The following is a 6789-nucleotide window of genomic DNA, read 5'->3' on the forward strand; positions in this document are numbered from 1 at the left end:
TGGTGCATGTAAGTGCATTGTCCGTGTATAATGCACTGTGCGGGGAGTCACTAAGATCCTGCACCCGATATCCTGCATGTGTCACTTCCCCGCTCAGGTCCCTGGAGTTCACCTTCTTCTTCCTGGTGCATGTAAGTGCATTGTCCGTGTATAATGCGCTGTGCGGGGAGTCATTGAGATCATGCGCCCGATATCCTGCATGTGTCGCTTCCCCGCTCAGGTCCCCGGAGTTCACCTTCTTCTTCCTGGTGCATGTAAGTGCATTGTCCGTGTATAATGCGCTGTGCAGGGAGTCACTAAGATCCTGCGTCCGATATCCTGCATGTGTCACTTCCCCGCTCAGGTCCCCGGAGTTAACCTTCTTCTTCCTGGTGCATGTAAGTGCATTGTCCGTGTATAATGCGCTGTGCGGGGAGTCACTAAGATCCTGCGCCCGATATCCTGCATGTGTCACTTCCCCGCTCAGGTCCCCGAAGTTCACCTTCTTCTTCCTGGTGCATGTAAGTGCATTGTCCATGTATAATGCGCTGTGCGGGGAGTCACTAAGATCATGCACCCAATATCCTGCCTGTGTCGCTTCCCCGCTCAGGTCCCCGGAGTTCACCTTCTTCTTCCTGGTGCATGTAAGTGCATTGTCCGTGTATAATGCGCTGTGCGGAGAGTCACTAAGATCATGCCTCCGATATCCTGCATGTGTCACTTCCCCGCTCAGGTCCCCGGAGTTTACCTTCTTCTTCCTGGTGCATGTAAGTGCATTGTCCGTGTATAATGCGCTGTGCGGGGAGTCACTAAGATCGTGCACCCGATATCCTGCATGTGTCGCTTCCCCGCTCAGGTTCCCGGAGTTCACCTTCTTCTTCCTGGTGCATGTAAGTGCATTGTCCGTGTATAATGCGCTGTGCGGGGAGTCACTAAGATCGTACGCCCGATATCCTGCATGTGTCGCTTCCCCGCTCAGGTCCCCGGAGTTCACCTTCTTCTTCCTGGTGCATGTAAGTGCATTGTCCGTGTTTAATGCGCTGTGTGGGGAGTCACTAAGATCCTGCGCCCGATATCCTGCATGTGTCACTTCCCCACTCAGGTCCCCGGAGTTCACCTTCTTCCTGGTGCATGTAAGTGCATTGTCCGTGTATAATGCGCTGTGCGAGGAGTCACTAAGATCCTGCACCCGATATCCTGCATGTGTCGCTTCCCTGCTCAGGTCTCGGAGTTCACCTTCTTCTTCCTGGTGCATGTAAGTGCATTGTCCGTGTATAATGCGCTGTGCGGGGAGTCACTAAGATCATGCGGTGGATTTCCTGCATGTGTCGCTCCCCCGCTCAGGTCCCCGGAGTTCACCTTCTTCTTCCTGGTGCATGTAAGTGCATTGTCCGTGTATAATGCGCTGTGCGCGGAGTCACTAAGATCGTGCACCCGATACCCTGCATGTGTCGCTTCCCCGCTCAGGTCTCGGAGTTCACCTTCTTCTTCCTGGTGCATGTAAGTGCATTGTCCGTGTATAATGCGCTGTGCGGGGAGTCACTAAGATCCTGCGCCCGATATCCTGCATGTGTCACTTCCCCGCTCAGGTCCCCGGAGTTCACCTTCTTCTTCCTGGTGCATGTAAGTGCATTGTCTGTGTATAATGCGCTGTGCGGGGAGTCACTAAGATCCTGCGCCCGATATCCTGCATGTGTCACTTCCCCGCTCAGGTCCCCGGAGTTCACCTTCTTCTTCCTGGTGCATGTAAGTGCATTGTCTGTGTATAATGTGCTGTGCGGGGAGTCACTAAGATCCTGCGCCCGATATCCTGCATGTGTCACTTCCCCGCTCAGGTCCCCGGAGTTCACCTTCTTCTTCCTGGTGCATGTAAGTGCATTGTCTGTGTATAATGTGCTGTGCGGGGGGTCACTAAGATCCTGCGCCCGATATCCTGCAAGTGTCGCTTCCCCGCTCAGGTCCAGGAGTCCACCTTCTTCTTCCTGGTGCATGTAAGTGCATTGTCCGTGTATAATGCACTGTGCGGGGAGTCACTAAGATCCTGCACCCGATATCCTGCATGTGTCGCTTCCTCGCTCAGGTCCCAGGAGTTCACCTTCTTCTTCCAGGTGCATGTAAGTGCATTGTCTGTGTATAATGCGCTGTGCGGGGAGTCACTAAGATCCTGCACCCGATATCCTGCATGTGTCACTTCCCCGCTCAGGTCCTCGGAGTTCACCTTCTTCTTCCTGGTGCATGTAAGTGCATTGTCCATGTATAATGCGCTGTGCGGGGAGTCACTAAGATCCTGCCCCGATATCCTGCATGTGTCGCTTCCCCGCTCAGGTCCAGGAGTTCACCTTCTTCTTCCTGGTGCATGTAAGTGCATTGTCCGTATATAATGTGCTGTGCAGGGAGTCACTAAGATCGTGCCCCCGATATCCTGCATGTGTCGCTTCCCCGCTCAGGTCCAGGAGTTCACCTTCTTCTTCCTGGTGCATGTAAGTGCATTGTCCCTGTATAATGCGCTGTGCGGGGAGTCATTAAGATCGTGCCCCCGATATCCTGCATATGTCACTTCCCCGCTCAGGTCCAGGAGTTCACCTTCTTCTTCCTGGTGCATGTAAGTGCATTGTCCCTGTATAATGCGCTGTGCGGGGAGTCATTAAGATCGTGCCCCCGATATCCTGCATGTGTCACTTCCCCGCTCAGGTCCAGGAGTTCACCTTCTTCTTCGTGGTGCATGTAAGTGCATTGGATGCGACACAAATTGAATCTTAAATCCTGCGCTCAGTTCTAATCAGATCGTCCGACGCCCCCCCATTTCTGTAGCATGGAAGCAGCACAGCTGCGCCACAATCTGATCGCATGGGACACAATCCCGGCGCAGTCACCTGCAAGATGTTTTAGCCATGAAGAATGTGAACAGTCTGACTAAAGTGCGCAGCGTTACCCTAAGTAAATGAGTCCCAATGTGTAATAATCCATAAAATGAGACTGAGAAACAGCAAAATATGTGCATCTGTGTGACCCAATCCTCCTCATAAGTGAGAATCCAGCTTTGGTGGGAGGTATAACATGGGCACTGGTGCTATGTACAGCCCCTCCCCCATCAGTCATGTGTATGGTATAACATGGGCACTGGTGCTATAGACAGCCCCTCCCCCATCAGTCATGTGTATGGTATAACATGGGCACTGGTGCTATGTACAGCCCCTCCCCCATCAGTCATGTGTATGGTATAACATGGCTACTGGTGCTATATACAGCCCCTCCCCCATCAGTCATGTGTATGGTATAACATGGGCACTGGTGCTATGTACAGCCCCTCCCCCATCAGTCATATATATGGTATAACATGGGCACTGGTGCTATATACAGCCCCTCCCCCATCAGTCATGTGTATGGTATAACATGGGCACTGGTGCTATGTACAGCCCCTCCCCCATCAGTCATATATATGGTATAACATGGGCACTGGTGCTATATACAGCACCTCCCCCATCAGTCATATATATGGTATAACATGGGCACTGGTGCTATGTACAGCCCCTCCCCCATCAGTCATGTGTATGGTATAACATGGGCACTGGTGCTATGTACAGCCCCTCCCCCATCAGTCATGTGTATGGTATAACATGGGTACTGGTGCTATATACAGCCCCTCCCCCATCAGTCATGTGTATGGTATAACATGGGCACTGGTGCTATGTACAGCCCCTCCCCCATCAGTCATATATATGGTATAACATGGGCACTGGTGCTATATACAGCCCCTCCCCCATCAGTCATGTGTATGGTATAACATGGGCACTGGTGCTATGTACAGCCCCTCCCCCATCAGTCATATATATGGTATAACATGGGCACTGGTGCTATATACAGCCCCTCCCCCATCAGTCATATATATGGTATAACATGGGAACTGGTGCTATGTACAGCCCCTCCCCCATCAGTCATGCGTATGGTATAACATGGGCACTGGTGCTATAGACAGCCCCTTCCCCATCAGTCATGTGTATGGTATAACATGGGCACTGGTGCTATATACAGCCCCTTCCCCATCAGTCATGTGTATGGTATAACATGGGCACTGGTGCTATATACAGCCCCTCACCCATCAGTCATGTGTATGGTATAACATGGGCACTGGTGCTATATACAGCCCCTCCCCATCAGTCATGTGTATGGTATAACATGGGCACTGGTGCTATATACAGCCCCTTCCACATCAGTCATGTGTATGGTATAACATGGGCACTGGTGCTATGTACAGCCCCTCACCCATCAGTCATGTGTATGGTATAACATGGGCACTGGTGCTATAGACAGCCCCTCCCCCATCAGTCATGTGTATGGTATAACATGGGCACTGGTGCTATAGACAGCTCCTCCCCCATCACTCATGTATATGGTATAACATGGGCACTGGTTCTATATACAGCCCCTCCCCCATCAGTCATGTGTATGGTATAACATGGGAACTGGTTCTATATACAGCCCCTCCCCCATCAGTCATGTGTATGGTATAACATGGGCACTTGTGCTATATACAGCCCCTCCCCCATCAGTCATGTGTATGGTATAACATGGGCACTGGTGCTTTATACAGCCCCTCCCTCATCAGTCATGTGTATGGTATAACATGGGCACTGGTTCTATATACAGCCCCTCCCCCATCAGTCATGTGTATGGTATAACATGGGCACTGGTGCTTTATACAGCCCCTCCCCCATCAGTCATGTGTATGGTATAACATGGGAACTGGTGCTATATACAGCCCCTCCCCCATCTGTCATGTGTATGGTATAACATGGGCACTGGTTCTATATACAGCCCCTCCCCCATCAGTCATGTGTATGGTATTCCATGGGCACTGGTGCTATAGACAGCTCCTCCCCCATCACTCATGTATATGGTATAACATGGGTACTGGTGCTATATACAGCCCCTCCCCCATCAGTCATGTGTATGGTATAACATGGGCACTGGTTCTATATACAGCCCCTCCCCCATCAGTCATGTGTATGGTATAACATGGGTACTGGTGCTATATACAGCCCCTCCCCCATCAGTCATGTGTATGGTATAACATGGGCACTGGTCCTTTATACAGCCCCTCCCCCATCAGTCATGTGTATGGTATAACATGGGCACTGGTTCTATATACAGCTCCTCCCCATCAGTCATGTGTATGGTATAACATGGGCACTGGTGCTATATACAGCCCCTCCCCCATCAGTCATGTGTATGGTATAACATGGGCACTGGTTCTATATACAGCCCCTCCCCCATCAGTCATGTGTATGGTATAACATGGGTACTGGTGCTATATACAGCCCCTCCCCCATCAGTCATGTGTATGGTATAACATGGGCACTGGTGCTTTATACAGCCCCTCCCCCATCAGTCATGTGTATGGTATAACATGGGCACTGGTGCTATATACAGCCCCTCCCCCATCAGTCATGTGTATGGTATAACATGGGCACTGGTGCTATATACAGCCCCTCCCCCATCAGTCATGTGTATGGTATAACATGGGCACTGGTGCTATGTACAGCCCCTCCCCCATCAGTCATGTGTATGGTATAACATGGGCACTGGTGCTATGTACAGCCCCTCCCCCATCAGTCATGTGTATGGTATAACATGGGCACTGGTGCTATGTACAGCCCCTCCCCCATCAGTCATGTGTATGGTATAACATGGGCACTGGTGCTATGTACAGCCCCTCACCCATCAGTCATGTGTATGGTATAACATGGGCACTGGTTCTATATACAGCCCCTCCCCCATCAGTCATGTGTATGGTATAACATGGGCACTGGTGCTATGTACAGCCCCTCACCCATCAGTCATGTGTATGGTATAACATGGGCACTGGTGCTATATACAGCCCCTCCCCCATCAGTCATGCGTATGGTATAACATGGGCACTGGTGCTATATACAGCCCCTCACCCATCAGTCATGTGTATGGTGTAATATGGGCACTGGTTCTATATACAGCCCCTCCCCCATCAGTCATGTGTATGGTATAACATGGGCACTGGTTCTATATACAGCCCCTCCCCCATCAGTCATGTGTATGGTATAACATGGGCACTGGTGCTATGTACAGCCCCTCACCCATCAGTCATGTGTATGGTATAACATGGGCACTGGTCCTTTATACAGCCCCTCCCCCATCAGTCATGTGTATGGTATAACATGGGCACTGGTGCTATGTACAGCCCCTCACCCATCAGTCATGTGTATGGTATAACATGGGCACTGGTGCTATATACAGCCCCTCCCCCATCAGTCATGCGTATGGTATAACATGGGCACTGGTGCTATATACAGCCCCTCCCCCATCAGTCATGCGTATGGTATAACATGGGCACTGGTGCTATATACAGCCCCTCCCCCATCAGTCATGCGTATGGTATAACATGGGCACTGGTTCTATATACAGCCCCTCCCCCATCAGTCATGTGTATGGTATAACATGGGTACTGGTGCTATATACAGCCCCTCCCCCATCAGTCATGTGTATGGTATAACATGGGGACTGGTTCTATATACAGCCCCTCCCCCATCAGTCATGTGTATGGTATAACATGGGCACTGGTGCTATATACAGCCCCTCCCCCATCAGTCATGCGTATGGTATAACATGGGCACTGGTTCTATATACAGCCCCTCCCCCATCAGTCATGTGTATGGTATAACATGGGTACTGGTGCTATATACAGCCCCTCCCCCATCAGTCATGTGTATGGTATAACATGGGCACTGGTGCTATATACAGCCCCTCCCCCATCAGTCATGCGTATGGTATAACATG

Source organism: Engystomops pustulosus, chromosome 3 (assembly GCF_040894005.1).
Source record: "Engystomops pustulosus chromosome 3, aEngPut4.maternal, whole genome shotgun sequence".
Taxonomy (NCBI): Eukaryota; Metazoa; Chordata; class Amphibia; order Anura; family Leptodactylidae; genus Engystomops; species Engystomops pustulosus.